A 27,438-nucleotide genomic window follows, 5' to 3' on the forward strand; every position below is an offset into this window, starting at 1 on the left:
ATCTAAGTACATGGGTATTTTCGCATTTCGCCCCCATTGAAATGTGGCCGCCATGGCCGGGATTTCATCCCACGACCTCGTGCTCAGCAGCCGAACACCATGGCCACTGAGTAACCACGGCGGGTAAAGGGGTGTGCAAATATCAAAACTTTCGAATACGAATCGAATACAAATACTTAGCTACGAATATCAAATCGAATAATGATCTGCATATGCATTTATTAGCAAGTTGGTTTAATTTGTTATGTTGGAACAATGTAATTACATAGTCAATATTAAAAAACTATGACTAGTAATACATTGTGTATTTGGCCCATGTTAACTTGGAAAACTTAGTAATTCGCATTAGCTGTTCTCGCCAGCCTGTGCCTTATTATATCGCATCAAATGGCTGTAAACTTGGAGGCGTTTGACACTGTGCCAGTCGTCACTCATCTCACTTGCTGTCAAGCAATAAGCTCAGAATAGGGTAGCTACAGGGGCTGGTGGCATGGCATCTTCTATTTTGTTGCAGCGCAAGATGAATGACAGGGTCAACATAAAGGCACACACAAAGGCACAGCGCCGTGTGTGTGTCAAATGTGCCTTTCTGTTGTCCCTGTCGTTCAGCTTGCATTATATCAGAATAGGGAGTTGCCAGTGGGGCCCCGCAAGAACCTCAGTCCGCTATTTAAATATGTTTATTCCTCCCTCAAAATAGGGGGTGGCGCTGAAAAAAAAAAAAAAAAGTTATCTATCGCTGTCCGCAAATCCGTGCCCCTTGCTACTGAGAACCTCGCTTTTGCGCAGTTCTGACATTTAGTGGCTAAGTGTGCTTTTTTTTAAATTTATTGATACTGCAATCCCAGGAAGGGATTTTTGCAGGGTAGGCGTACAGATACAAGCACGGATCAAATATTTACAAACAAAGCCAGAAACAACAAAGGCTGCAAATGATTAGTAAACAAACAAAATAGATCAGCATTGAAGACAAAAAAAAAGTTCAATGATGGCACTGCAACATAGGAGTACAGCAAGGTTCATGGCATATCTTAATTATTCAGGAACACATAAATATTGAGTGAAGATATTGTCACGTTCTAGGAGAACAGACGACCTGAAGCGTTGAGGCGTTGAGCGTCGAGTCCCTGACCGCCAGCTGAACAAACGCAAAAACTCAGGCACCCGCGCGTGGATCGGAGTAACTTCGTCTGCCTCTTCGCTGGCGCCCGTCAAAGCAGGTGCCGGCGCATGGCGCGTGGATTAGCGCGCGTCTTCGGCTTTCTAATTATGTCCCACATGTTGCAAGGTGTGGCATTATTCTCCCTCCTCGGAAGAGCATCGACTCGATGCTAAAAGAAGCACACACACTACAGGAAGAACGTAGAAGTACACGCGTGGAAGACACATGCACACACGAACGCTGGCTGACGCGCAGTCATAAAACGCAGGGCAATGTCACTGAGGCTATGATTGTCCACGACAAAAATAAATAAAACAAAAGGAATGGCATGGTCCACAAACTATGGTGGTTATGGAGTGCGGTAAGGTTTCAGCCGCACAACGTGCACAATCTCGGGTAGTGTCTTTCGACGTCGTGTTGGTTGGCTGCCGTCAGGAAGAACCTCGTAGTTGACGTCACTCACTCGCCGCAGCACTTTATAAGGTCCGAAGTACCGGCTGAGAAGTTTCTCGGATAGGCCTTTGCAGCGGACAGGAGTCCAGACCAGAACCCGATCTCCTGGTTGGTACTCAACTTGGCGATGGTGGAGGTTGTAGTGGCGTGTGTCGATGCACTGCTGTTTCTTGATGTTCGTGCGAGCCAGTTGGCGTGCTTCCTCGGCTCGCTGCACGAAGAGCTCGGCGTCTTGGTCAAGACCATCAAAGGTGTCGCATGGAAGCATTGCTTCAAGCATGGTCTGAACTTCACGACCGTAAACAAGGTAGAATGGCGTGAAGCGGGTGGTCTCTTGCGTCGCGGTGTTGTACGCAAACGTTACGTACGGAAGTACTTCATCCCACGTTTTGTGCTGAACGTCTACGTACATAGAGAGCATGTCAGTCATAGTTTTGTTGAGCCTTTCGGTCAGTCCATTTGTCTGCGGGTGATAGGCAGTCGTCTTTCGATGCGTCGTGTAACTTAATAGGAAGACGTCTTCAATGAGCCGTGCCGTAAATGCCTTTCCTCGGTCGGTAATGAAGCACGATGGGGCGCCATGACGCAGTACAATGTTGTTCACAAAAAATTGCGCAACCTCGGAAGCAGTGCCTCGAGGCAGAGCCTTTGCTTCAGCATAGCGCGTCAAATATTCTGTGGCGATGATTATAAACTTGTTTCCCGAAGATGACCGAGGAAACGGGCCCAAGAGATCCATGCCGACTTGGTCAAAAGGTCTTCGAGGTGGGTCAATGGGTTTCAGTAATCCCGCAAGCTTCACAGCTGGCGACTTCCGGCGCTGGCACTCACGACAGGCTTGGACATACCGTTTAACGCAAGTGGCGAGTTTCGGCCAATAGTACGATTTGCGCACTCTAGCAAGGGTTCTGGTGTAGCCTAGGTGGCCAGACGGAGGTTCATCGTGGCAGGCGAACAGAATTTCGGCACGAAGCTCTGCTGGCACGACCAAAAGGTAAGTTTTGTGGCTGGCATCGGAGTTCTTCTTGTACAGTACGCCCTGTCGTAAACAAAAGAACGGCAGTCCGCGAGCTAATTGACGGGGCAGAGTGGCGTTGCGGCCTTCTAGATGTTCGATAATAGGCCGCAATTCCTCATCTGCGCGCCGCAGTTGGGACAAATCTGTCACACTTACAGCCCCAAGGAAAGCGCTGTCGTCCTCAATGTCGTTATCAGGAGATTCGACAGGCGCGCGCGACGTGTCGGCGTCTTCGTGCGTGCGCCCGGACTTGTATGCGATGGTCACATCGTATTCCTGCAGGCGTAGGCTCCACCGTGCCAGTCGTCCAGAAGGATCCCTCAAGTTTGCGAGCCAGCACAACGAGTGGTGATCTGTCACGACCTTGAACGGGCGGCCGTAAAGGTAAGGCCGAAACTTTGCAAGAGCCCATATGACCGCAAGGCACTCTTTCTCCGTAGTGGTGTAGTTCGACTCCGGGCGCGATAGAGTGCGACTTGCGAAAGCGATAACTCGTTCAACGCGCTCCTGCCGTTGTACGAGTACCGCACCCAAGCCAATGTTACTGGCGTCGGTATGAATTTCTGTCTCCGCCTGTTCGTCAAAGTGTCCAAGAACGGGCGGTGAAGCTAAGCGGTGTCGGAGCTCGGTGAAAGCGGCTTCTTGGTGAGCGCTCCAAGTGAACGGCATATTGACACGTACACATGTTTATCTTTCACCGGTAGCCGCTTTCAACATTGGCTGACAAATGTTAAACGTTATCGCTCGGCGCAGGACGCGCCTGCATTGGAAGCTTCTCGGACGTTATCAATGCTTCTATCCGTCGTCTGTGGTCACCGACGCCCATGTAATCTGATTGTATGAGCGACGCGAATTGTCTAGAACTTTCTGGAAGACACGCGGGCATCAGGGATTAATCTGGAACCTTCGATGACTCAGGTATAAAAGCCGACGCGTTTCGCCGCTGATCAGATTTTCGACGATCGCCGACTGTGTTCGCCGCTATCGTTGTGCTTTGAGTGTAGCTTGCTTTTGTGGGCACAGGTTCGCCCAATAAACAACCAGTTTCGTCATACACAGTTTTGTGACTGTTTTCTCTACCGTCACTACTACGTGACATCTGGTGGAGGTGCTAGTTCGTTCATGCACCGAACGCCCCCGCAAAGCCGCGACCCAAGCCCGAAACCGGAGAACGAGACCAACGTCGCCAAGGACCAGCGAGCTAGCCGTAGGCAGCAAGGACTTGTGCCGGAGTTCGGACTTCTTCCCGAAAAGACCACTGCAATCAAGGCCAAGTCAACGACCAAAATGGCAGCACCAGCGTCCCCCATCCTGCTGCAGCAACCTCGGGAGCCACCGACTTTTCGTGGATCATCGGCTGAAGACCCTGAAACCTGGCTGGAGACATACGAGAGGACCGCGACGTTCAACAAATGGAGCGACGACGACAAGCTGCGCCATGTGTATTTTTCATTAGATGATGCTGCTCGGACCTGGTTTGAGAACAGAGAGACCACCCTGGTGACGTGGGACCTATTTCGTGAGAACTTCATGAGGACTTTCACGAATGTCGTGCGAAAAGAAAGGGCCGAAGTTTTATTAGAAACCAGAGTGCAATTGCCGAACGAGAACATCGCAATCTTCACGGAGGAGATGACTCGCCTCTTCCGCCACGCCGACCCCGATATGTCAGAGGAAAAGAAAGTTCGGTTCTTGATGCGGGGCGTCAAAGAGCATCTATTCACTGGATTGATGCGCAACCCGCCCGAGACTGTGGCAGAATTTGTTTCGGAGGCCACAACCATCGAGAAGACCCTTGAAATGCGAGCCAGGCAATACAACCGCCGTGCACTGACAAACTACGCCGAAGCTCAAGCTCTAGGCGCCGACGACCTGCACGAGACGATCAGAGCGGTTGTACGGGAAGAACTACAGAAATTATTCCCAAGATCGCATCCTCAGGTGACTTCAATCGCTGACATAGTTAAAGAAGAGGTTCAGCGATCACTAGAAGTGCCAGAAGTTCCGGTATCGCCTCAACCACAGCCGCAAGCGATGACCTACGCCGCCGTCGCCCGTCGTCAAGGCCCCCCTCCGCGCTCGCGCCAGGGCCCCGTAACGCTGCAGTTCCGTCGTCCACCGCCGCCGCCGCCAGCACGCCCGCCCGTCGCCCAGCGCAGCTCCCAGCGGAAGACGGACATTTGGCGCGCCCCCGACCACCGCCCGCTCTGCTATCACTGCGGGGAAGCCGGCCATGTCTACCGCCGATGCCCATACCGCGAGATGGGCCTACGAGGGTTCGCCGTCAACGCGCCACGTCCACAGCTTGGCGAGCGACCACGTGACATCGCCGACTACCTTGCCGGAGCCCAGTGGCAACCACGACGGCCCTCACGCTCGCCGTCACCAGGCCGCTACATCTCGCCGCATCGCCGCCTGTATGCCGGCCCAACCCGGGGCCGATCTCCCAGCCCATACCCGGGAAACTAAAAGCAGCAACCGATGGAGGTGCGGTTGCTGTACGACGCAATGCCGAAGATCCTCCGCCGCCGCCGACGACGACGATTCGCGAATCATCACGACGAGATATCAGCACGCCGCCTAGCAACAGCCTTGACAGCACATCGCCGCCGAACGAAGACCTTCCGACGCGACGTAGCAGCAGCAGAGCAAGCCGACGCAGCCGTGATCCGACGCCACGAATTAACCGCAACGCCAGACGCCGGTCTACCGATCTAGACGTGCTCATCGATGGTCATAACGTCACCGCTCTCGTCGACACTGGCGCCGACTATTCAGTTTTCAGTGGCGCGTTCGCCGCCAAGTTAAAGAAGGTGCAGACGGCCTGGCAAGGACCCGATATACGGACAGCGCGAGGTCACCTAATAACGCCGGCTGGAATCTGCACAGCGCGAGTCACGGTAAACAACCGCACTCGCACTTACCCGGCGAGCTTCGTAATCCTGCAGCACTGCTCCAGGGACGTCATCCTAGGCATGGACTTTCTACACCAACATGGTGCAGTCATCGACTTAAGGTCCAAGTCAATAACGCTTTCAACACACAAAGCGATACCGCCGGATACATGCATCAGTTACCATGCCTTGAATGTGCTTGAAGAACAAGTCACCGTTCCGCCTCACTCCAGCGTAATGATTTCCGTCGGTACGGAAGTGTCTGCAGACATGGAGGGCGTCATCGAGGGCGATCATCACTTACTGCTGTACCGTGAAATTTGCGTCGCTAGAGGCATAGCTGAGCTACGTGCAGGGAAAGCAACGGTGATGCTCACGAACTTCAGCCCCGAATACAAGCACATTAACAAAGGCACCACGGTTGCCTACATCGACGAAATAGTACAAGCCAGCAGTGCTTTCGCCTTCACGGATTCCAGTGCACCCGCAACGACGACTATAATACCTGAAGCAACTTTCAACGTTAATCAGAACCTTCCCAGGCATAAGAAAGAACAACTAAAAGCTCTGCTCCTGCAATACAAGGATTGCTTCTCGTCGTCTTCAAAAGTTCGACAAACCCCTGTAGCCAAGCACCGAATCATAACCGACGAAAATGTCCGCCCACTGCGTCAGAGCCCGTACCGAGTTTCGGCACGCGAACGCGAGGCCATAAGGCAACAAGTCGACGAAATGCTACGCGACGACATCATCCAGCCGTCCAAGAGTCCGTGGGCGTCCCCCGTGGTGTTAGTGAAGAAGAAGGATGGAACCCTACGTTTCTGCGTCGATTATCGTCGCCTCAACAAGGTCACGAAGAAGGACGTATACCCCCTTCCACGGATTGACGACGCCTTGGATCGACTATACAACGCAAAGTATTTTTCGTCGATGGACCTCAAAACCGGCTACTGGCAAATCGAAGTCGACGAGAGGGACCGGGAGAAGACGGCCTTTATAACACCAGACGGACTGTTCGAGTTCAAGGTCATGCCGTTTGGTCTTTGCTCGGCACCTGCGACTTTCCAACGCGTCATGGATACAGTACTGGCAGGCTTGAAGTGGCAGACTTGCCTCGTCTATTTGGACGACGTCGTTGTGTTTGCCTCAAGCTTCGAAGAACACCTGCAGCGCCTTGAAACAGTTCTTCAAGCAATCAAAACCTCCGGACTCACGTTAAAGCCAGAAAAGTGCCGCTTCGCATATGAGGAGCTCTTGTTTTTGGGCCACGTCATCAACAAGTCTGGAGTGCGCCCCGACCCTCAGAAAACTGCGGCCATCTCCAACTTTCCTCTGCCCGCTGACAAGAAGGCAGTGCGTAGATTTCTGGGACTGTGCGCCTATTACAGGCGCTTCGTCAAGGATTTTTCACGGATCGCCGAGCCACTGACGTACCTCACGAAGGCCGACGTCGAGTTCAAGTGGGAGATGCCGCAAATCGAAGCATTTGAAGAACTGAAGCGACGCCTACAATCGCCGCCCATCCTTGCGCATTTCGACGAAAATGCCGATACCGAAGTCCACACCGACGCAAGCGGCGTAGGACTCGGCGCCGTGCTTGTGCAGAGGACTGATGGACTAGAAAGGGTTGTAAGTTACGCTAGCCGGTCGCTATCGAAGGCGGAAGCAAATTATTCCACAACAGAAAAGGAGTGCCTCGCCATCATCTGGGCTACATCAAAGTTTCGCCCCTACCTCTATGGCAGGCCCTTTAAAGTTGTGAGCGACCACCACGCCTTGTGTTGGCTAGCTAACTTGAAGGATCCTTCAGGTCGCCTCGCACGATGGAGTCTGAGACTTCAAGAATTCGACATCACCGTCGTTTACAAGTCCGGGCGAAAGCACTCTGACGCCGACTGCTTGTCTCGCGCCCCCGTCGAACCGCCGCCACAGGATGACCAGGATGACGACACTTTCTTGGGACCCATCAGTGCCGACGAATTCGCCGAACAACAGCGAGCCAACCCGGAACTAAGGAACCTTGTAGATTACCTGGAAGGCAAGACCGTCACTGTGCCGAAGGTGTTCAGGCGAGGATTGGCGTCGTTTTTCTTGCAAAACGACATTCTCCTAAAGAAGAACTTCTCGCCTCTCCGAGCCAACTACCTCCTCGTGGTACCCTCAGCATTGCGTCCAGAGGTTCTGCAAGCTCTCCATGACGACCCAACGGCTGGACACCTCGGTTTTTTCCGCACGCTCGCAAGGATACAAGAAAAATACTACTGGCCTCGCCTCTCTGCCGACGTCGCCCATTACGTAAGGACATGCCGAGACTGTCAGCGACGCAAAACACCGCCGACAAGGCCAGCCGGACTTCTACAGCCGATCGAGCCACCTCGCCGACCGTTCCAGCAGATTGGGATGGACTTACTGGGGCCTTTTCCGACGTCGACGTCCGGGAATAAATGGATCGTCGTAGCTACGGACTACCTCACCCGCTACGCCGAAACAAAAGCCTTGCCCAAAGGCAGTGCTGCCGAGGTAGCCCGATTCTTTGTTGAGAACATCCTCCTGCGTCACGGTGCCCCAGAAGTCCTCATCACCGACAGAGGTACTGCCTTTACGGCAGAACTAACTCAAGCCATCCTGCGATACAGCCACACAAGCCATCGCCGGACCACCGCCTACCACCCGCAGACGAATGGCCTTACCGAGCGCCTAAATAAGACCATCGCCGACATGCTGGCAATGTACGTCGACGTCGAACACAAGACGTGGGATGCCATCCTTCCGTACGTGACCTTCGCATACAACACGGCCGTGCAAGAAACGACGCACATGGCGCCGTTCAACCTGGTCTACGGAAGGAACCCGGCAACGACGCTTGACGCCATGCTACCGGACGTCACCGACGAAGAAAATCTCGACGTTGCCACCTATTTGCAGCGTGCCGAAGAAGGTCGACAGCTCGCCCGCCTGCGCATCAAGAACCAGCAGAGGACCGACAGCCGACACTACAACCTTCGACGACGCTACGTCGAGTACCAGCCCGGTGACCGTGTTTGGGTCTGGACTCCGATACGCCGACGAGGACTTAGCGAGAAGCTGTTACGTCGCTATTTCGGACCATATAAGATCACCCGACGTATTGGCGCACTGGACTATGAGGTCGTGCCAGACGGCATTTCGCAATCACAGCGGCGCCGGGCACGACCTGAAGTCATCCACGTGGTGCGTCTTAAGCCTTTCTACGCCCGCTGACAAACTTAGGTACTTTGTTACTTTGTTATTGTTTTTTGTTATTTTGTTTATTACGCATAGTTTTGTTTTCGCTTTCGTGTTTGTTTGTAGCATCGGGACGATGCTTTTTAAGGGGAGGGTATTGACACGTACACATGTTTATCTTTCACCGGTAGCCGCTTTCAACATTGGCTGACAAATGTTAAACGTTATCGCTCGGCGCAGGACGCGCCTGCATTGGAAGCTTCTCGGACGTTATCAATGCTTCTATCCGTCGTCTGTGGTCACCGACGCCCATGTAATCTGATTGTATGAGCGACGCGAATTGTCTAGAACTTTCTGGAAGACACGCGGGCATCAGGGATTAATCTGGAACCTTCGATGACTCAGGTATAAAAGCCGACGCGTTTCGCCGCTGATCAGATTTTCGACGATCGCCGACTGTGTTCGCCGCTATCGTTGTGCTTTGAGTGTAGCTTGCTTTTGTGGGCACAGGTTCGCCCAATAAACAACCAGTTTCGTCATACACAGTTTTGTGACTGTTTTCTCTACCGTCACTACTACGTGACAATATCGTTTCTTGTGAGACGGGTAAGCGGTTCAGCAATCTTCGAAAAATTACTGATAAAGCGCCGATAGTACGCACACAGACCCAGGAAGCGCCGGACACTTTTCTTATCGGTAGGGGTTGGAAAAGCGGCCACAGCAGCAGTTTTGTCGGGATCAGGACGGACGCCGTTCGCGCTGACGACATGACCGAGAAACTTCAGCTCTTGGTAGCCAAAGTGACATTTCTGAGGCTTTAGTGTAAGGTTAGCCGATCGGATTGCCTCGAGTACCTGACGGAGTCGGATAAGATGCTCAGAAAAACTGGCTGAAAAAACGACGACATCATCTAGATACACGAGGCAGCTTTGCCACTTCAGGTCGGCCAGCACAGTGTCCATCATCCGTTGGAAAGTTGCTGGAGCAGAGCAAAGACCGAACGGAAGCACCCGGAACTCGTAAAGACCGTCCGGAGTGACAAAGGCAGTTTTTTCACGGTCCCGCTCGTCGACCTCAATCTGCCAATAGCCGCTTTTTAAGTCAAGAGATGAAAAGTACTTCGCTCGCCGTAGCCGGTCCAGAGAATCATCGATGCGCGGCAACGGGTAAACGTCTTTTTTTGTGACGTTGTTGAGCTTTCGGTAATCAACACAAAAGCGAAGCGTGCCATCCTTCTTCTTGACGAGTACGACCGGTGAAGACCACGGACTGCTTGAAGGCTGGATGACGCCATCGTCAATCATTTCCTTTACTTGTGCTTTGATTGCCTCGCGTTCTTTTTGCGAGACACGATACGGCTGCTGGTGGATAGGACGCGCATCGTCGTAGGTGATTATTCTGTGTTGCGCGATTGGCGTTTGACTAACTTTAGAGCAAGACGCAAAGCATGCCTTGAATTCCGATAATAGTTGTCGCAGTGCCTTCTTTTTCACCTGCATCAGCTCGTTATTGATGTCAATGCCTGCGAGCGAGGATTCATCGGCGTCGGTTTCCTCAGAAGCGAAGCACTCAATCACGTCCTCCAAGGCTTCAGCGTAGGCGATGGCAGTGCCGCGAAAAAGGTGTCGATGCTCATTGGTAAAATTTGTGAGCAATATTTCAGCCCGGCCATCTCGAAGGTCAATGATGCCTCGTGCCGCGCAAATTCCGAGGTTCAGCAAAAGGGACATGTTGCCTTCTGCTAGGACTTGACCGTTGCGCGCCCCTTCGGATATCACCTCAACCATAACGCTGGAACGAGGCGGTATAGTTACGCTGTCGTCGGAAACGCGAAGTCCGGCTCTATGGCGGCAGGCATCATCTTGTGCCGTAGCGTTCCTCGCAGAGAAAGTGATGTAACGCTTCCTGAGGTCGATGATGGCACCATATTCCCGGAGAAAATCCATTCCAAGAATTAAATCACGGGAACATTCACGCAGGACAATGCAGCTAGCGAGAAACGTGCAATTTCGGATTCGTATCCTAACGGTACTCACGCCAAGCGGTGCGATAACGTGTCCGCCAGCTGTACGAACTTGTGTCCCAGTCCAAGGCATAATAACTTTCTTGAGAAGGCTCGCCAATGTTCCGCTAATAATTGAGTAATCGGCGCCGGTGTCGACTAGCGCACTGACATTTCTCCCGTCGACGAGCACAGGTATGTTCATCGCGAACTTGTCTGCAGGCTGAGGTACACGCGTCGTTAAATCTCCGTCAGGTCGTGGTCGCGTCGCTTGGAGGTCCAAATCTCTGGGTACAGGCGTCGTCGAATCTCCGTCGGGTCGAGGTCGCGTCGCTGGGAGGTCTTCAGCACGTCGCGCGTCAGCGGCCTCGCCTCGGAAGGTCGCTGACGTCAGTTTTCCAGGCGAGGGCTCGGAGACCGTCCCTGCGTCACCCTCGACGTACCTTCGCGACTTGGATAGGATCGCCGCGGTGATGGCGATCGCGACTGGCGTCTTGGTGACTGAGGCGCGCGCTGCTGGGCGATGAACGCTTCAATTTCGGGCGGCCTCTGTCCGAACCGGGGTCGAGGTGAATTGGCAGCATAACCCTGCAGTCCAAGTTGGCGGTAGTGGCACTCGCGGTATACGTGACCCGCCTCACCACAATGATAACAAAGCGGTCGTCGGTCGGGCATGCGCCAAATGTCCGATTTACGTGTGACAGGGCGGTTGTCGGGAAAGTAAGGCACCGCCTGTGCCGAGTGGAGGGCAACGGGACATGGCGGAGCTGATGCAGGGATGGAGCGGCTCAGTGTGTCTCCATACGTCTCACGCTGGAAATCGGTCGCCGCGAGTGGGGAAGTTGCCGATCCGGGGAGACTGCGCCTCAACGCGTCATTATTACAAAATGTAAGGGGCATAAAGTTGATAACAATAAGAAATTAGCAACTACAGTGTAGACCGCTTATAACGTAAGTCGGCGGAGTCGCGAATAACCACACTATAAGCGGTACCACACTATAACTAAAGCAACAATTTTCAAGGCCCGCAGATATGCAAAACATGTGCACCGAGCCGCCACGCGTATGCGGCAGTTGAGGAATGCGGCTAGAACGTATGTATTCAATTTACAGTCGAATCTCGATAATTCGAACCAAATCGCGCGGCAGCGCCTCCGACCGGCATTGCTCCGGCACCGCCATAGAGTAAAAGCTTAGGAAAGACCCCTCAATGTCGCGTGGGAAAAAAAAAAGAAACACGAAAAGAAAAGAAAGAGAGAAAGAAAAAAAAGAACGCGCCAGAAATTTCACCCTATCTTCAATGGCAAGGTCGCCGATTCTGCGTTGCGCCAAAACATGCGTTTACGTGCCGACGTCTCAGCCACGCTACCGTAGCCACGCGTAGGAAATGGCAGTGAACCCTTCTTTCTCCTTTATGCTTCCTCTACTTTCTAGTCACTTGTTGACCTTGCACGCTGCGGCTACGGCGCAGAGGGAAGCAGCGGCGCTGTCACAGGCCGGCCAACGAAACTGCCCCCACGCCGGCAAACGCCCGCTTCCCGATAACGGCAGAAAACGAAACTTCGGGGAGCTGGCGCCGGGCCATCTGTAGCAGCGGCGCCCGCACGGCAGCGGGCGCGCACGGTGACAGTCGAAAGTGAGGGAACTACGAGGGAGGGCGAGGGGAGCCACCAAAGCGGTGGAGTTGCCGAGGAAAAATCCGCTTCCCTGCCGCCCTCCTCCCTCACATTCCACGGTCTCCGCGTGCGCCCTTCGCCGTGCCGTGCCGGCGCTGCCCGCTTCCTGAAGTTTCGTTTCGTGAAGCGAGCGTTGGCCGGCGTTGGCAGTTTCGTGGCCCTATGCGCGCCGTGATGTTTCACGACTCGCACTTAAGATTCTGGTTTCAGCCTCACTGGCTGTTCGTTCGCACCACGTGCCCTTCTCCTCCACTTCGTCTCTCTTTCTTCCTCGAGCACTCCTTGGGGCGCCCATTTGAGGGGAGCGTTCGCCGTCTCCGCTGACTTCCGTACTCCCAGGCAGACGCACTGTAACCGGTATTTCGTTTCCCGCAACTGCACTATAAGCGATAAGTGTATACATGGAGTGCTATGAGAAAATTAACGGGAGTCTGAAAAGACCGTACTATATCCGGTCCTGCACTATAAGCGGTTACGTTACAAGTGGTCTATACTGTATATGGGCAGCGGGGAATGAATACATGAGAAAATAAATGTTAATGGACACTGAGGCTGCTGGTGAATGACGTCAGAGATTTCTGTAGTACTTGATCATTAGTAAGCTGATTTCATTCCGTTACTGTTCTTGGAAAAAATGAATATTTAAAGCAGTTATTACGCTGACGAAAAGGGGTGATTGTAAGATTTTGACGTCTTGTAGTGTAACCTGAGGAAAAGGATATTAGTCCGTGAATATTAATCTTGAAGTGACCTTTGATTATATGGTATAAGAACTTAAGTCGGGAAACGCGATTTCTTTCGGATACAGATGTCAAACCAGCCCTATTTAACAGATCAGTTACTGATGTGTGTCCATATTTATTGTAAACAAAACGAACTGCTTTCTTTTGTATGTTTTCAATTTTGTTAATGTTTGTTTTAGTAAATCGATCCCAAATTATCGCCACATAATCTAATATTGGAAGGACAACCAATTTGTAAGCTTGAAGCCGGACTCTGGTTGTGGAGAGCTTTAGTGCTCGCCTAAGAAAAAAAAGTTAACGGTTAGCATTGCTTATCACCTGATCAATGTGCTTAGTCCAGTCAAGGTCGTTAGTAATCCATAATCCTAGATATTTGTATTGTGCAACTTCGGAGAGCATATTGTCAGCAACAGAATATTGGAATATTAGGGGATTTTTCTTGTGAGTTATTCTCCATGTAAACGGTTTTCTGAAAATTTATAGGCATCTGCCAGGCATCACACCATTCAATAATCTTTTGGAAGGCCACGTTCAGTGTTTTTTGATCGGATATAGTTTTAATTTCAGGGTAGAGCACGCAGTCATCCGCGTATAATTTATTATGAACTGGAATGTCTTTTACGATGTCGTTTATATAATTGATGAAGAGAAGTGGCCCAAGCACAGAACCCTGAGGGACTCCAGAGTCAACAGAAAGAAGCTGAGATGAATGATTACGAAAAGTGACATATTGTTGACAGCAATTCAAGTATGTTGAAATCCAATTAGTAATCTTGTCATTTTTATTATGCTATTAATTTTGGAAAGCATCCTTTTTGTGAGAAACTATCAAATGCTTCTGCGAAATCTATAAAAATGGCATCTGTTTGGTTTCCGTTATTAATAGAGTTAGCAAAGTCATGTACAGTTTAGACTAATTGAGTGCAAGTAGAATAACCTTTCCAGAATCCGAGCTGAAGATTTGTAATAAAATCATGTTTTACAAGAAAATCAGAGATGTATGTATTATGTGCTCCATAATTTTGCAAGCTGTCGATGTTAGTGAGATTGGACTGTAATTATCGATGCACTGTTTTTCATCGTTTTTATGAACTGGTTGAACTCTGGCCGTCCTCCAGTCGTTCGGAACCTGTCCTTCGTTTAGAGATCTTGAAAATAATATAAACAAGTACTTGGCTACCCACTCTGCATACCTAGTTATGAATGCATTTGGTATTTTATCGGGTCCGGGGGACTTCTTAGTATCTAGATTCAAAAGCATTTTAATGATACCTTGCTTGCTGATGACAAGATCAGGCATCGGAGGTAAACATGTTTCGAAAGCTGGCAGTATGCCATTATCATTAGTGAAAACAGATTTGAAGTATTCGTTAAAAGCAGATGATATTTCTTTTTCGTCATGGGTTAGAGTGCCGTTAACTTCAAACGCATGACAATCTCTGGATACCGGAGTGATTGTGCGCCAGAATTTCTCTGGTGAAGTTGAAATAAAGTTAGGCAACAAGTTGCCAAAATATTTTTCCTTATCAAGTGCTATTTGACTTTTTAATTGAACGGTAAGAACAGAAATTTTTTCTTGCAGACACCTAGGACGGCTAACTGCTTGCTTTTTCTTTTTAATCGTTTTAATTTTCTGCGCATTTGTATTGAAGTGCGAGAAATCCAGGGATTCTCACGTTTTACCTTTTTAATAATGGTTGGCATAAAACGGCCAATGCACATCAATACGAGATCCTTGAATGATATCCACAAATAGTCTACACTTGCTGTTGACATTGAAAAATGATCAAAATGAAAGGATAAGACATCGATTATTGATGTGTCATCTGCACGTGAGAAGTTAGGAAAACAAGAATGTTTACGATTTTTGTCGATAGCAGTATCATATAAGGTAAGGAGTACGGCCTGGTGATCGGAGATTCCCGTGACAATTTCGCATTTTGATTTATTACTAATAGATCCGCTCACGAAGAAAAGGTCTAGTATAGATTTAGAACTGTCGTGTATCCTAGTGTACTCGCCAACAACTTGAGATAAATCAAATGCAAATGCTATATCCAACATAGCATCGCCTGTTTTGTCGTTACGGTTTACGAGGGACATTGCGAACCAGTCAATATTAGGCAGGTTGAAATCGCCAGCAAGAATTATCCGATCGCCAGGTTTAATATACGTCTTCATGTAAACTTTAAATCATCGAAAACTGAGAGGGAAGAGGAAGGGGGCCTGTACATCACGCCTATGATGTACCTGATTCGACCACAATAAACTTTACAAAAACTGCACTCGACATTTGACATATCAGGCATCCTGAAAACTCGTAATGATTTTTTGTAGATAATACAGACGCCACCACATCTACCAAAGCGATCTTTCCGGAGTGCATTGTACCCAGCAGGCACGAATTCGCTGTCAAAAATTTCGTCATGTAACCAAGTTTCAGTCAGTACAGCAATGTCACAGGCGAAATTTCGCTAGCAGCACAAAATCATCAAGAAATTCAGCACAAGATTGCCCCACTATTCTTAGATTATTTAGAAACAAATGCTAAGAACTGTGTTTGCTCCCGCACAGCCAGCAATATATTCAATTTGATTCGAATATTCGTATCAAACTATATTGTTACGCCAACAAAAAGCGTTTACTGATAGGCCAAGTAGAGTGAGTCGCAACGGCCTTGATCAGCTGAGTGCCGATTGAGATTCAGCTAGCTAGCCGCACGTCGTCTTCTTCCTTCACCCCTCTTGGATGCCCAGCGCCCTGTTGAGGCGTAAACCCAGAACGCAATTAAGAGTGTCACACTGCCCTCCGCGCAGATGAAGCCTGCCGGGCAAATCAAACAGACTGTTGAGAGATAAAGGGCTTTAAACGGGCGACATGCAAAAGTTCAGTCTTTGGTGACTGTCGGCCATTTGACGTGAGGCATGCTATGCGGTAGGTCAATTCACTGATACGATCAGTAATAACATAGGGTCCAACATAGTGGGCCAGCAGTTTTTCACATAAGCCACGCTTTCTTGTTGGTTTACACAGCCACACTAGGTCACCAGGGTCATATATCACATGTCGGTGTCGGCGGTCGTAACGTTTCTTCGAGCGGTCTTGGGAAACAAGAGTGCGTAAAGAAGCAAGTCATCGGGCCTCTTCAGCAAGAGACGGTGTCGGATATATAAAGATACCAGGGTCATATATCACGTGTCGGCGTCGGCGGTCATAGCATTCCTTCGAGCGGTCTGGGGAAACAAGAGTGTGTAAAGAAGCAAGTCGTTGGGCCTCTTCAGCAAGAGAGACGGTCTCGGATATATAAAGATTATCGTGGCTTGAAAACGGGAAGATAGTGTCTAGCGTATAACGAGGCAGACGAGCACACAGAAGAAAGAAGGGACTGTAGCTTGTAGTTTCGTGCTGTGAGGTATTAAATGCGTAAGTAATGAAAGGTAGCACGCTGTCCCAGTTATGATCTGACGCAACATACATGGACAGCATGTTAGTAAGAGTTCTGTTGGCATGTTCTGTCAGGCTATTTATTTGTGGATGATATGGCGTGGAATGTCGAAAATCTGAAGCACATAGACGAAGCATCTCTGCGACCACGTCTGCAGTGAACTGCCGTCCACGATCGCTGATGATAACTGCAGCAAAACCAACCACTACGATGGCGCCAGCGCCATCGTAGCGGTTGGTTGAATAAACCGCATCCGAAGGAGGTCAGTCTCGGTCTCCAACATAGATTATGGTGGCGTGAAACCCGGGAGAAGACTGGCGTCCTGAACCGACCATGGACCGACTACACCGTCAGTGCGACGCCATTTGAAGCGCCGCTACTCGTGTCATCGCCGCCGCAACCGAAGCCTTGCAAGAAACAGAACCGATGCATACCGGCTTGCAAGTGCTACTGAACGAACTTATGATAAAGACCATGGCCTCGCTAAAATCAACGCCAGAATCGAAGAGCTCGTGATCAGCGACAACGAATACGAAGCGGAATTGACCGATTCCCTTGAATACCACGAGATGATCCGCATAAATTCTCGCGCAGTCATTGTATCACTAAAGACTGCCGCCAGCCCTTTGCCAGGACAGCAGGCAGCACACCCAGTCTGTACACCCGGTAAGCAGGCGAACGTCAGCGCAAACGCCAGATCACCGACACCGACACTTCGTATACAGCAACCGAAGCTCCAGACCGAGGCCAGCGGCAAAGGTCAGACCACTGACATCGCACGTACAACTGAAGCTCCAGACCAACGCAGTGGTACCTCGTCAGCTCTTCCTCAATAGCGACAAGGTGATAACCGATACGAGTCCTCAGATCACGACCACAACCGAAAACGAAACGCTACTTGAAAAGCTACCCAAAAACGAAACGCGCAAGCTGTTCAGCTTCGAGCAAGGTGATCAAATACAAAACAGCGAACCGAATCAACATCGCCCTTGCTCATCACTCGACCGCCACCGCAACGTAGAGACTGACCATCACTGGCAAATTAGATCTCGAAACCGTAGCCCCGAGACCAGCATATGCGCAACGTCAGCGACCCGATCATACATGAAAGCGCCGACGTCTCCCACCAGAGGATCACATTCATTTACACCACCAGATGTGCCTAAAGACTACAAGCTTGACAACTTCATCCAAAAACAAAAAAGTGTCCAACTCCACCGGTACTGACATGACCTACCGTGTACCGCCACGCCAATATACCAGCGGACGCCATCGTGGCACCTACATCAAGAGCAAGACGGACATGGACAACCTGCTGTTCATGTGCAGGCCCAAGGAGACAATGAAAGAAACTCCTCTGACTGCTCCTCTGGTCATCTGCGCGCCGTCACGTGAAGTCTGGCCTTCTGTTCCAACCTGGTGGGACGCCAGCAGCAACCGGCTCGTCTGGTTGTTGTTGCAGACTCGTAAAATGACGACAATAGAATGCACCTGTTGTGCCGAAGTAAACATGCCACGAGCTCCACGAAAGCGCAAACCAACGAATTTTCTCCATCAAAACTTCAGCAACGAAGCTGGCCGCTACCAGAATACGGTAGCCTTCCGCCAAAGAGGCTCTTGCGTATAAAGATCCCACAGAGCCCTCGTCACAGTCATCACAGCGCGAGGTCCGTCCGCCGCTACCCTGGCCGACATGGCCAACTCGTTCAAGCGCTTCCTGACCATCTTCGGCTACAAGCTGGACCACAAGTGAGGCAAGTTCAAGGCTCGCGTCATGAAGACCGACAAAGGCGGCGAGCCCGCCTGGAGCAGCGTTCGCTTTCCCATCGACAACCTGTGTCGCAAGAAAAAGAACGGCTTCGGCAAGTTGGACGACCGCAATGTCGTGCCCCAGGAGTAGCCAGCTTCCGGGGGCCTACGGTAACTACTGGCAGGTAGTGGCAGGTCCACAGCCTTCCCTTTCGATGCTTCAAGCCCTTCATCGAAAACCATGTTGCTGCCTTGCTCCTGGAAATATACCTCTCCTTTCATCTTTAAGCTCGCCCTCCTTCAAGAACCGCCCTTCTACCAAAGGACTTCGGACCATACTCCCGTTATAACGAAGTCCTCCCAAGCCCCTGAATTCAGCCCGTTGGTCGCTTAACATTCCTCAATACAGCGCCCGCATCTGCGAACGTCGTTGTATCTCATTGTGAACGTCGTTGTAGCGCACTGCTGTGCCTCTGCCCACTCGAAGCGTCACAACCCCCGACCGCAACTGTCGTTTCCTGCAAATATGTTTTCGTCTCTTTACTATAAGACCGCCTTCTAGAACCTCCGCCACATTCAACATGCTTCCAACCCCTCCAGCGTTGTCAACTAACTCCAGTCTCTATGTGCCACCCCTCTGCACTGCATTGTGGGCCAAATGTCTTTAAGTGCACTGAAAAGGTCATTCCTGATACGTACTAGTGTCGATCGACCAGCAGGACCGACGTCCTGTGCGGCGTATCTACCTTCTGAAAGCGCACACGCGCAACGCAACCGCAGGAGTGTATTGAAAACTATCGAAGAAGAAGAGGTTCAGAACGCAGGAGGGAGGGCTCGTGCCAGCGCCACTGCAGCGGCCGGTTGAATAAACCGCATCCGAAGGACGTCGGTCTCGGTCTCCAACATTCTGTGACCGTGTAGTTGTGCTCGGACTTGCTTAAGGAGCGACTTGCATAGGTGAAGACGTGTTCTTTGGTCTCGACGCGTCGAACAAGGACTGCGCCGATGCCAATACCGCTAGCGTCCGTATGAACTTCTGTGAGAACTGCATGGTCAAAGTGTTGGAGAAAGGGATGGGACTTCAGAAGAAACTTAAGCTCACGAAAACTGGCCTCACATTCAGGGGTCCATTCAAAGGGAACGCCCTTCTTCAGGAGGCATGTCAGCGGATACGCGATGTTGGCAAACCCACGAATAAACCGGCGGAAGTATGAGCAAAGGCCCAGGAAACTGCGTAGCTCTTTTACAGAGCGAGGTTGTTTGAAGGCTTCGACAGCAGCAGTCATCGCTGGATCGGGTCGTATGCCGTCCTTGTCCACTAGATGACCCAAAACCAGTGTTTGGCGCTCTCCAAAATGGCATTTCGAGTTGAGCACCAAGCCCGCTTTTTCCAAGCAGTCTAACACAAGGTTGGGATGTGTGTTGTGCTCACTGAACGTGCCCCCGAAAATCACTACAGTTAAACCTGCTTATAACGAACTTCATTATAACAAATTCCTGGATATAACCAAATTTTTCTATTCCCCGCCGTTACTGCACAGAAGCACATGTATTTGAGACCTCTACGTAACGAAGTGGCAGTGGGAGACCCCCTCGAAATAACTAATTTTCCCCGCCGACAACCTAGAGATTTCGCCCCAAATTTTGTCATTTTTGCGCGAGCAGTAACCGGAAGCACCTTCTCCGCCGCGACGGAATGCGAAGTGGCAGCGGCACGCTTGGCGCGCTCGAATTCACGGCGACTGCGAGGCGAGAGCGAGTGCACGTATGCGTGTGAGAGGCGGGCCTGCATTCCTCGACCCGGCGATCTTGCCGCCGCGGGCGTAACCTTTCCCTTCAATCAAAGCCCTTCATTCAAAGCCGATCCCCCCACTTGCTGCAGCTGGCCTAGCCTGCCAAGCGCTCTCCTTTTCCATTTGTTGTTGCCGAAGGAAAAAAAAAAACTTTTTTTTTTTCAACACGCCGGCAGCGCCACTTTTTGGTTACTGCGCAAGTCTCCGCGGTTCACTTCACTAACCTGACGCTAGGTGACACTATACGACGCCATCATGTCGCTCGCTCTTCGTTTCCAACGCCTCGCGCCTGTGCGAAACGACACGCATCCACGCATCCAGTACCTGGTGTGACATTCCAAGGATGAGTGCTTTGACGAAGAAACGCAAGATATTGACTCTTGAGGACAAAATGGCCATCTTGGAAGCTGTTTCTGCTAGCTGTTCGCTAATTTGCTGTCGCAATCGATGCTTTCCCTTTTTGGCGAAACTGGGACTTTTTTGTTCATCGTAACTTTAGTGTATTAGGAGTAAATCTTGAGCGATAGTTGTATTTCTGTATGAAAGCATGAGGTGCGCAGTACTGTAAAGGATTTTTTTTCCTCTCTTTTGGTCACGGAAAATGGGTGCGCGTTACAATCGAGGGCGCATTAGAATCCAGTAAATACAGTAAGCGTTTCTTTTTCGACTTTTCATGCCGAACCTGCATATAACGAAATCCTCTTTATAACGAAGTTTTTCAGGAATTTGTCAATTTCGTTATATCCAGGTTTAACTGTACATCGCCTAGATAATACATGCACACTTCCCACTTCAGACCCTGCAGAATGTTGTCCATGAAGTGCTCGAAAGTCGCAGGAGCATTACACAGCCCGAACGGCATCACATTAAATTCAAAAAGTCCATCTGGTGTTACAAATGCTGTTTTCTCCTTGTCTGCCTTGTGCATAGGGATCTGCCAGAACCCCGACCTCAAGTCAACAGACAAAAACTAAGATGCTGATAAAAGGCAGTTGATGGCATCAATATGTGGAAGTGGATACACGTCCTTTTTGGTGATGGTGTTGAGGCGACGGTAGTCAACGCAAAATCGCCATGTACCATTTTTCTTTGTAACCAGGATCACTGGCACTGCCCAAGGACTACAGGATTCTTGGATGACATTCGTATTTGGCATTTCGCAGACTTGATCATTGATCACTTTCCGTTCCGATGGTGAGTCTGTTGCAATGGTTGGGCAGATCTCGTATCTATGCGATGGTATTTTTCGCTGACGGAGAGGGTCACGGCCGAAGTACAAGATTCTCATTGCTATTCAGCCAATGCATCGTTTAGGTGGCTCTGAAAAGAGCCGTTTATATTAAAAAAAAATTAAAAAAATACGACGTGCCCGGCGCTACCTCATAGGTCAGCACTTGGGCGCAAAGAAGTCGCTTATTTTCTTTTGCACGGTCCGCTTGCCCGCGATCATGTCTGCCTCAATTTCAGTCAACGTCATGTTGCCGCCGTACACCGATGACAGTGTCATCAGTGCTCGCGTCAACTCCGAGCTCGTTGGCTGTGTAGGAGCTGGCTCTTCGTTCTCGGTGTCGGAGTCGTCGGAATCCTCCGTAACTTGACGAATGATTTCGTCATCGGTCAACTCCGCACATAGCTCGAGGTCTTTGTCAGCGTCGGCGAAGCCCTCAAAGGTTATCCCGGCTGGAATCGACACGCCGGCAGCGCGCAGATCGTCGAAGGCAACGTCCGCGGATGGCAGTTCGTCACTTCGTCAGTTCGTCCACGGAGGGCAGTTCGCGGATGGCAGTTCGTTCAAAGGCGCGGACGAAGACGAAGGAGCAGTCAGTGCCATCGCTGTAAACGGCGAATCCGCTCGACGAAAAGCGCAGCACGAAACAGCTAGGAACTCGGTGGATGCTGAAGGTCGGGAAACGTGATCACTGAAGATAGCGCGCAGCAGCAAACGATCAACCGCAGACACGACCGCAGAGCTGGCAGAGCTGACAAAACACGTGAACGAACACAGTGAGGTTTGGCTTGGCTAAGCTACGGCTGGCAACGGATTGACACGTGCGGTTTCGAGGTTACGGCAGCCGCGGCGCGGTGCGGCGGTGCTGCTGGCCACACCTGCGATGCGAGTATGGTGGGTTCGAGGATATGAAAGCAACCAAATGGCGGCGTCGGTGGTGACTTTGGGTCGGCGGTTAACAGTAAAAAGTCCGGGAAATCGGATGGCGAAGGCTATAAGCGTCCGAATTTCGGACTTTTTAATACAAGAAGGGGGAAACGATTGTGGCCCCTCTTGCTGTGAAAAGTCAGACAGTCCGGCATGTCTTAGCAGAATATTCGCCACTTCCTGACGCTGGTTAGTGCTGAGTGACTTGTTCACCATAGTTAGAATGGAGGAGTCCGCAGCAGAGAGAGAGTAAACATTTTATTACAAAAAGAAAAGGTAGTAAGAGTGTGGGAGGGGCCCCTAGTCCCTAGAACGATCTCAGCGACAGCACGGGCTTGTTGAACTAGGGCCCGGCGGACCTCGGGAGGCCTGTCGCGGAGGGCATCCTCCCACAGCTCTTTGGTTCGGAAGGGGAGCAAGATGACTGGCAGGGGAGGGAATAATTTTGCGGTGAACTCCACCGTGACATGGATCGCCTTGGGGGAGATGCTACAGCCCGGGCAAGAGTCTGCGTAGCGGTCAGGGTAAAATTTATGTAGGGAGAGGAGATTGGGAAATGTGTTTGTTTGGAGTTGGCGGAGTGCCACCTCTTCCTCTCGCGAGAACGACAGCGGCGACGCACCCATGGTGTGTCTAGCTCGTGTACAGTATTTTAATACGTCTCTGTATGTGAGTGGGGAGCCCGCCTGATCTGGACTCCGATCCTCGTCATGCCGGGAAGCTCGGAGGGTAATTTCTCGAGCGACCGCGTGTGCGCAGTCATTACCCGGCAGTGAGGCACGGCCAGGAGTCCATAGAAAGTGGATGCGTTATGGGGCAGATGTGGCTGTGTTTGTTGACTGGTGTACGATGTGGAGAGCCGACTCGGAGAAGCCGCGTCCCGTCAAAAAGGCGCGGCATGCTTGCTGGGAATCGGTTAGGATATACAGTTAAACCTACTTATAACGAACCTCCATATAACGAATTCCTGGATATAACCAAGTTTTTCTATTCCCCGCCGTAATTCCATAGAAGCACATGTATTTGAGACCTCTACAGAACCAAGTGGCAGCGGGAGAACCCCTCGATATAACAAATTTTCCCCTCCCACAACCTAGAGATTTCGCCCCAAATTTTGCCATTTTTGCGCGAGCAGCAACCGGAAGCACCTTCTCCGCCGCGGCGGAATGCAAAGCGAGCGCACGTGTACGTGCGTGTGCGAGGCGGGCCTGCATCCCTCGACCCGGCGATCTTGCCGCCACGGACGTGACCTTCCCCCCTCCCTTCACTTAAACCTGAGCCTGCCGCTTGCTGCAGCTAGCCTAGCCCGCCAAGCCGGTACTCTCTCCTTTTCCAGTTCATGTTGCCGACACGCTGGTACACGCTGTGACACATCACACTTGATGAGCGCGGACACGCGCTGTCAAACGCTGGCGGCGTGTGGAAGCCCCGCTGGAGAAGCGAGCGAAGTGACCTTCGTGCTGTTGTTTATCGCTTGAACGCAAACTGAGCGCCGAGAACACACAGCACGCACAAAGCTACGAGCCGCCGACGCACCTACACTGCTAGACTCTGCCCCAATGCAGATCGCTTTCAAGATACGGCCCGCACGACTGCGCGCCGCCGCGCAGTACACAGTTGATGCCAGAGTACAGTACAACGCTGCCCTCCCCCCTCGCCGGTGCCTCGAGCGCAACGGAAGGCGCGCTTCCTCCCTGCTTTTCTTGTGCGCGCGAGATTTAGACGCGGTCGTCAGCTCCCCTCGCACGTTTTCACTCGCACATACAGCATACGGCACGCGGCGACTGCGTTATCACCCTTGGACTTTATATGGAATATCTATGAGCCAAAACCAATTTTAGGTCCACAACGCGTCATAAACACCATCTTTATCATCGTTTAGGTGGCTCTGAAAAGAGCCGTTTATAAAAAAAAAAAAAAAATACGACGTGGCCGGCGCTACATCATAGGTCAGCACTTGGGCGCAAAGAAGTCGCTTATTTTCTTTTGCACGGTCCGCTTGCCCGCGATCATGTCTGCCTCAATTGCAGTCAACGTCATGTTGCCGCTGTACACCGATGACAGTGTCATCTGTGCTCGCGTCAACTCCGAGCTCGTTGGCTGTGTAGGAGCTGGCTCTTCGTTCTCGGTGTCGGTGTCTCCGTAACTTGACGAATGATTTCGTCATCGGTCAACTCCGCACATAGCTCGAGGTCTTTGTCAGCGTCGGCGAAGCCCTCAAAGGTTATCCCGGCTGGAATCGACACGCCGGCAGCGCGCAGATCGTCGAAGGCAACGTCCGCAGATGGCAGTTCGTCACTTCGTCAGTTCGTCCACGGAGGGCAGTTCGCGGATGGCAGTTCGTTCAAAGGCACGGTCGAAGACGAAGGAGCAGTCAGTGCCATCGCTGTAAACGGCGAATCCGCTCGACGAAAAGCGCAGCACGAAACAGCTAGGAACTCGGTGGATGCTGAAGGTCGGGAAACATGATCACTGAAGATAGCGCGCAGCAGCAAACGATCAACCGCAGACACGACCGCAGAGCTGGCAGAGCTGACAAAACAACACGTGAACGAACACAGTGTGGTTTGGCTTGGCTAAGCTACGGCTGGCAACGGATTGACACGTGCGGTTTCGAGGTTACGGCAGCCGCGGCGCGGTGCAGCGGTGCTGCTGGCCACACCTGCGATGCGAGTATGGTGGGTTCGAGGATATGAAAACAACCAAAATGGCGGCGTCGGTGGTGACTTTGGGTCGGCGGTTAACAGTAAAAAGTCCGGGAAATCGGATGGCGAAGGCTATAAGCGTCCGGAATTTCGGACTTTTTAATACATTGACTCTATGGGAACTTGACGGTGCCACAGATGAGTCCGGGAAATCAGGCATGTCCGGAATTTCGGTCGGAATCGGCGGGACTAGCAAATACTGATCTCAAGGGCCATACTTTTGCTGGCGGAAACCGAAAATACGTCATAGTTGTCGCCCCCGGCACTTTGGGCGGCCAATGCCATCATCAAGCCACCAAGCCAAGCGACATGAAAAGTCAAAATGGCAGCTTGGGCCATGCGGGGGGTGGCAGTTCGCAACGTATGATGCGGGAACGGTCCCACAGTTCCGACGCAACAGCGGGGTTACCAATGCATTGGGTTTTATGGGAGCTGTGCCGGGACCGGCCGAAAACGACGTAACAGCCGGGAAAACGCAGCCCCTGGAAACGTAACAGCTGGGTAACTGTAACACTATACTACGCTATGACGCCATCGTGACGCTCTCTCTTTGTTCCCGATGCGTCGTGCTTGTGCAAAATGACACGCGTTCACGCATCCAGTACTTGGGGTGACATTCCAAGGATGAGTGATTCGACGAAAACGGGAAAACGGGTGCGCGTTACAATTGAGGGCGCGTTAGAATCGAGTAAATATGGTAAGCGTTTCTTTTTCGAATTTTCGTGCCGAACCTACATATAATGAAATCCTCTTTATAACGAAGTTTTTCGGGAATTTATCAATTTCGTTATATCCAGGTTTAACTGTACACCTCCCCAGGAATCTGGAAAGCGTGTCGCACAGCAAGCACTACTCCAAGGACTTCTCCGTGTCCAGGTGTAGAACCCCGCCAGGAGGCGGCCGTAATAAATGTTTCAGCGCCATCTAGCAGGACATGCATTAACGAAACAGCGTTCATCCAAAGAATCAGGGGCTTCTGTAAGAGTGACAGCACTTGATCTTCATGGTAGGCTGCAAGTTTCAGACCCTGTGGTAGTATTGCAGGTTCACTGGAACAGTTTACGGTCCATAACCTTGTGCGTCCGTGAACAACTGACAGCGTGCAATACGGTATCGGCACATTCCTCTTGATGCAGCTCAGATGAACGGGCTCCAGAGTAGCGTCAAACGTTCCGTCGGTGGTACGGAAACAAACGACTGAAACAGACGTTGCAGATAATGGAGGCACAACTGTATCACTGGATACACAAAGCACACTTTCACGATTCGGCTGGCCTTCGGTAAACGCAGCCGAAAAGCTCGTATCTACACTAATTTCTCCCGTTCTGCAGTCGACAGTAGCACCACACAGTTTCAAAAAATCTAGGCCCGGGATTATTTCATGCGTAGAATGAGGCAGAACTGCGAACTCTTGAGTTAAATATTTGACTGCACAAGATAATGTCCACATTGCAAATCCCAACAGGATGTAACAACTCTCCACTCACTCCATGAAACCCATCAACACGGTCCCAGCGAAACATCACTTTTCGTCCAAGGGGGGGACGCGGGGATCAGATCGCGAAAATCGCGAGAAAAATCGATTTTTGGAAACAACGCGTTTCGGTATCTGCAACGCCTAATCTATGCTGTATCAAAAAAGTTTGGGTGAAAACGCACTAAAAGTGCCCGCAGTGCGCAGGGCTGACAAACAGCTTTAAATCGTGCAAAATCGCAGCAGTCAACGGAGCCATATCTCGTATTTCCCGCCACGGAGCGCCGCCATCTTGGTATCGTTAGGAAGCTCAACGTTTCGCCGTTCCGCTTCTCAATTCGTCGGTCGTCGCCATCTTGTAACAAACGCACAAGCACAAAAGAATGAAGAGGCAAAGGTGCAAGAAGATGCCTGACAGCAATGATGCCAAAAATTAACGCCCTGGTGCGTTTTAATAAACCTGCACTGCTTGCAAAACTTTGCAGCCCGTTTTCTCAATTCTATTTTTTTTTTTTTTTTTGTCAGTCACCTCGCACGATCGTGGAAAGCATAGCACAACAATGGCTGGACCAATTTTGATCCAGTTTGTTTTGCTGTGATCCATAAACTGTGCTGCACATCAAGACAGTCTTGAAATGTTTATTTATCTTTCCATTATTTAATTATTTCAGAATAACTACATTGCTCTATGCAGTGAAACACAAGTCACATGCTTGCCATGTTGAGCAAAAAAAAAAATCTAACTTGTCTTGATGTAGCTTAGACATTAGGGCAAGCATACAAAGTATTCCCAGTTTCGTACCATGTTTCGTTACTGTGCCAGGCTTTCCACGAGCAAGGAACTCGTAAACTTTTGTAAATTCTTGTAAAACAAAAATTAATGAAGACATAATGGGTATAAGCATACCCTGGCCAGGTGTTCGGCTTCCCCCAGGGGTGATACGCTTTGGGAAAGGAGCCTGCAC

The 27,438-nt window shown here is 50.8% G+C and overlaps 2 protein-coding genes across 2 annotated transcripts in view; one reads left to right on the plus strand and one right to left on the minus strand.

The window, feature by feature from the left end:
• The window catches only part of LOC119462579 (raf homolog serine/threonine-protein kinase Raf), a 173,029-nt gene that overhangs the window by 84,010 nt on the left and 61,581 nt on the right, over window positions 1-27,438 (minus strand). The gene's annotated exons all lie outside the window — the stretch shown is intronic.
• The window catches only part of LOC125947608 (uncharacterized), a 386,033-nt gene continuing 367,794 nt past the window's right edge, over window positions 9,200-27,438 (plus strand). Inside the window, exon 1 of the mRNA XM_049672748.1 lies at window positions 9,200-9,241. The gene's annotated coding sequence lies outside the window, so the exon portion shown is untranslated. The remainder of the gene's footprint in view (window positions 9,242-27,438) is intronic.

Source organism: Dermacentor silvarum, chromosome 8 (genome assembly GCF_013339745.2).
Source record: "Dermacentor silvarum isolate Dsil-2018 chromosome 8, BIME_Dsil_1.4, whole genome shotgun sequence".
Classification (NCBI taxonomy): Eukaryota; Metazoa; Arthropoda; class Arachnida; order Ixodida; family Ixodidae; genus Dermacentor; species Dermacentor silvarum.